Source organism: Silene latifolia, chromosome Y (genome assembly GCF_048544455.1).
Source record: "Silene latifolia isolate original U9 population chromosome Y, ASM4854445v1, whole genome shotgun sequence".
Classification (NCBI taxonomy): domain Eukaryota; kingdom Viridiplantae; phylum Streptophyta; class Magnoliopsida; order Caryophyllales; family Caryophyllaceae; genus Silene; species Silene latifolia.
In genome coordinates this window covers 423,188,288-423,193,327 of record NC_133538.1, presented here as the reverse complement: position 1 = coordinate 423,193,327, position 5,040 = coordinate 423,188,288, and positions in this window count along the sequence as shown.

Sequence of the window (5,040 nt, the reverse complement as noted above, 5' to 3'; positions counted from 1 at the left end):
TTAACCGGAGTCGGGATCGTCCTAGACTAATGCTGGAAGGGAACAGGCCCTGTACCAGACGGCTATAAGAAGCGCGAGCCAGCCGGCGGTGTAAGGGGCCTCCCTCTGGATTTGAAAATGAGAAAGAAAAGGCCTGCTTGAGGCCCGGGTTAGCCAACGGCTGTATGCCGTGTTCTGACTGTTTAGAAAACGTTATGAAACGTGTTAAAAGTGGGTATTTGAACCCTGTTTGGTTTTGAAAGGGTCGTTTAGACCGCATTTGTTGATTTGAAGAACTAGACTCAAATAATCATCATTATTTGATAATATTCGGTGTCGGGCTCGGTTTTGACAAGCTTGACATGAATAGTTTTGAAAATGATTATAGACTAATTGTTTTAAGTCCATTTTGAATGTAATTAGTCGGTACTCATCATCGTACCCGGGTTAAAATCCGGCATGGTATGTAGAACCAAGGATGATTTCGTGTTGGTGGCTAATATGTTTGTTTGAAAATGTAAAGAAATGAAATAAAAGGCTTTAAAATACCTTCTAAATGTCGTTAACCAAATATTATCACCGAAACACGGATTTAACCGTCATGGTATGAAGAACCAAGGGTGAAAAATGCGTTATGGTTAAAACATGTGAAATTAAACAAAAGGGTTTCAAAAATACTTGAAATGGTAAAAACCGATTACAAATGAGAAAATGGGTTAGGGGAAATGACGAGAACAAACACGTTGATCTCTAGTCTGAGTACCCCATTTAGGCGCGAGCCAGTTGGCGACCTAAGGGGCTTCTGCCTCAGACCAAAAATCAGTTTTGGCTCGTTTATTCAATGTTTTGGTTCATGTTATGCATGTTTTAGCATGTTAAAGTCATGAAACAAATGAAAACATAATAAAAGAGGATTTTTACACCCTCATACTTACATGTTTGGTTATGGCGAGTGACCGACGTAAGTGTAGCAAATCGTTTGATCGGAAAAAACTCGGTTTAAAACCGTTTTGCTAAGTAAAAGAGTGTTTTAAAAGTTTAGTGATGGTGTAGTGGTCAAAGTGGTCGGACAAGTGGTTTAATGCACGATGACGGTACCAAACAATGTGTAAGGCTCGTGTTTACGATCGGTATGTCGTAAACATGCGTCGGATTGTGACTTTAGAAGTCGAGTCAAGAATTTTAAGGGAGAAAAGAGGGGGCGGACACTCGCGTAAGTCTCAAATGGGTGGCATTTGAGGGGTATTTATAGGAGAATGAGTGGTTGTGTGAGTTTTGAGCGACGTGGCCACCTGGGCTACTCAAAGAGGCACGAGCCACGTCGCGGCACTTCGAGTTGTGTTGTCACTATCACAACAAACGCAATCATGATTTGTTCTATCCTAGGTTTTGTAGTCACATATTTGGTACTTGACCATTCATGAATCCGGGAAAACTTAGTATAGAAGGCTTGAGATATTTTGTTTTTGTTGTTGACTCAGTTTGACTCGTTGTTGGAGTCGGGATTTTGAATTTTCGAGTCGGTTTTTGGCTCGGTGTCGGTTTTGACTCTAGTTAGTGTCATCGCGACCCCGTCGTTGTGCATTTAACACTCTGGGTATTTTTGAAATGTTTTGAAATGTTTTGTTTTCGAAATCGTTTTAAGTTTTCCGACGTAAAGTTGTACACAAACTGTCGATCAAACGCTGCGATCCCAAAACATGTTGTAGTCCGATAATCATCGGGTGTTTGTTGGAGTCTCAGCAGATACTGGGTATCTACACATGTTTTTGAATTTTTTGAAATAAAGTACAAATGAAATGATATGATATGAATGAATGCATGCTCTAACTAAATGCAATTGTATATGACATATATAACAAATAAATGCAATCTAAACTATACTATATCATACATGATTTCTATTAAACTATGGTCACCTATGATCAAACCTCCCCAAACCGATTTAAGCACTATTTCTAGTGTAGAAAAGAATAAGATTGGTCATTAGTGACTATGCATGAATTCTAGTCTATATGCAACTAACTACATGAATCATGTGAGATATATTACAATGCAACTATACTATATGAACTAACTAATGTAAATGCAATATGAAATATAATACAAATGCAAGTGAAGACTAAACTAAATGCAATGCATTATACAAAAGAAAGAGGGAGGGAAGAGTATCATACAAATGGAGGTGGTGAGGTAGGCATCTCTCACTCGTCATCATCATCCTGGTAGTAGCCATACCTACTAGAACTTCCTCCTTGGTCATATCCTACTCCTTGACTAGAGTATCCTCCACCTTGACCATCAAAGTTCCCGGCTTGGTTCCCTTGATTAAGAAACAAAAGGTGCGGTTGAGCCCAAGATGGTCCAGGGCCATTAGGGTCGATATACCCTTGTTGTGCCATTTGGTAGTACTGAGGATAAAGGGCCATGTAGTTATCAACCCGCCCATCGTGTACTCCGAGATCAACCTTCTTCATAAGGTTCATCAAGTCATGCATATCCGGAGCATTGGGGATTTGTGGTGTGAATGGCGTATGAGGAGTAGAGTATGGTGGGATAGGCACATAGGACGGCGGGGCAATGGGCCTTGCCGGAATCCCTCGAGGTTGTGGAGGTTGGCGGGGTACTTCTTCTCTTTGAGGGGGGTTGGGGTGGATTTGGATGTCGAGAAGGTAGCTCGGCCTAGGCGAATACGGGCTCAACCTTGGGTCCGTACCGGGTATATTCCACCCCGAAAGAATAATACATGAACACCCTTTTGTGAACCATTCTACACTCCCATTTTGAGTGTAGGCACACCACCGGTGGTGGTTGAAGACAACGTCCTCATCAATCAAGGTACTACCCTCAAGAGGTGTATAAGTCCCATGGGTGTTGAACCCGGGACAAAGGTAGTTAACCAAGATAGTAATTAGACCTCCCATCACGAAGGTCTTAAGTTGGGAGTTCCCTTGAGAGAAATCATAGAATCTCGTAAGCATCTGAAGGGGGGTATTGAAGTTATACCTCCTTGTCCCCCGAACATTTAGATAGGACTCAAGGAATGTCAAGTCGAGGAGAGTGCACCTATCTTGCTCATATCTCCCATTAATGATGCCGGCTACGAAACGTTCGGTGATCCGAATCACCGGGTGTTGAATAGCAAAGTTGTAGCATTATGTTTGGTGAATGAAATCCCTCTCGGAAATAGCCTTCCAAACTAGGTCCACATCAAAGTCGGAGGGTTTGTTGATGTTGCTTGTTGGTACAACAAGACCAAAAATTTGAGCAAATTGGTCAAGTGATTGGCTATGGTCAAGGTTGCACAACCGGAACTCCATACTAATATTGTTCCGTGTGTTCGAAACAATACGAAGGCTACTCAAAAATTCTAAGGTAAGGCTAAGGTACGTCTCTTCATGGGCATTGAATAATTTCCCAATCCCTAAACCGTCAAAGAACATTTCGGTTTGGTACCTTATACCTAGGGTTTCTAACACCCTAGTGTCAATAAACTGAGTCGGTTCATAATGCTTACCTAGCAACTTGAAGAACTTAGCACGGTGGTCATCGGATGTGAAAAGTACCTCCGGAAAGTAATCAAGTTCTCCACCCCTCCTCTTATCATGGGATGGAAGCTTCTTGGTACCATAATTTCTTGAGGGGATGAGGAAGATGAGCCCTTGCGTTTCCTGGTAGCGGCTTCAACAAGATTCTTGGCTTTTCCCTTGAGATTCATCATTTTTGATTTGGGAAAGTTAGGGTTTGATTGGTATTTGTTGTGAAGGGAGTGTTTGGAGATGAAGATGAGTGGATTAGGTTTAGATAAGATGAGGAAATGAGGGATGGTGGGGGTATTTTTATAGAAAAGAGGGGTGGGACGAGCGGCTGAGGGTCGGGCTCGGTCGGATTAGTCGAGGTAAGTGCAGGAATCCGAGCGTCTTTATGGTCGGGACAAGCGTCTTGCTGCATTTCGTCCGAGCGTCTTAGCAAAAATCCGCACGGATTTCATTCCAGGGATCTTGCTTCAGCTGGGATAGAGAAAAGACGAGCGTACTAAGCTTGGGACGAGCGGCTGAACTGAGACGAGCGTCTTTTTCAAAATCCGCTCGGATTCTTGCATAGCGTGAAATTTTTCTTCAGGTGTCTTACAGGACGAGCGTTCAACTGATATACGGGCGTCTTTTTCTGGACGAGCGTCTTCCTGCATAATCCGCTCGGATTTCATGTCAGCGCCAAACAGTACCCTAAGGAGGGCTGAGGACGAGCGTCCTGCCTTCGGGACGAGCGTCCCTCGCTGCTTTTCAAACTTTTCTTTTCAAGATCGTACCCTTGCACCCTTTTGTCATTCCTCCTTATCTTTTTCTGAAATTTTGCTCAGTAAAAATGTAAGGGAACTCTCTATCTCTCAGTACTCTCATGCAAGAAATTATAAATAAAATTGTTAAAATGTACAATATTATACTAGGCAAAGGTTCAAAGAATATCTTACAAATGGTGGTTTGAGATAGGACTCCACCAAACTAGTTCAAATTGTAGAAATTCTTGTCCATAGAGCTCAAGGCTCTTAGAAGGAGATCGAAAGCTTGTGAACAAGCTCCAAATAAGCATGATTATGGTTTGCTTAACTTCAAGACGAAGTTTGGCCAAGGAGGTTTGTCATTCATTCTTGTTTTCTTCCTTTTCTTGGCACTTGAATAATTGCGATGCTTCAAACCAATTAGCCCATGATTCTTGTTAGCGTAAGGTAGGAAGTATGGTTCATGGTTGTCCGGGGACTTCCACTTACTACCTTTTTCTTCAAGTTTGGTGATGATGATAGCATTTGAATTTATCAATCCTTCAAGAGTAGAAGGAGAATTCTCATAGCATTGATGACCGGATACCTTAGGAATTGATGTTGTGGGTGCCAAATTTCCAAAAGTAGCCTCATGTGCATGTTTCTTTTTTAGCTTTTCCACCAAGTATCCTTTGTATGAGGTCTTGACCTTTTAGAGGAGATCCACCATATCGTCGTCAATAATCATAGGTTCCATAGTGGGTGTAAAGTAGTCTTCATGGGCGATAAGGAAGGAGCTTTCT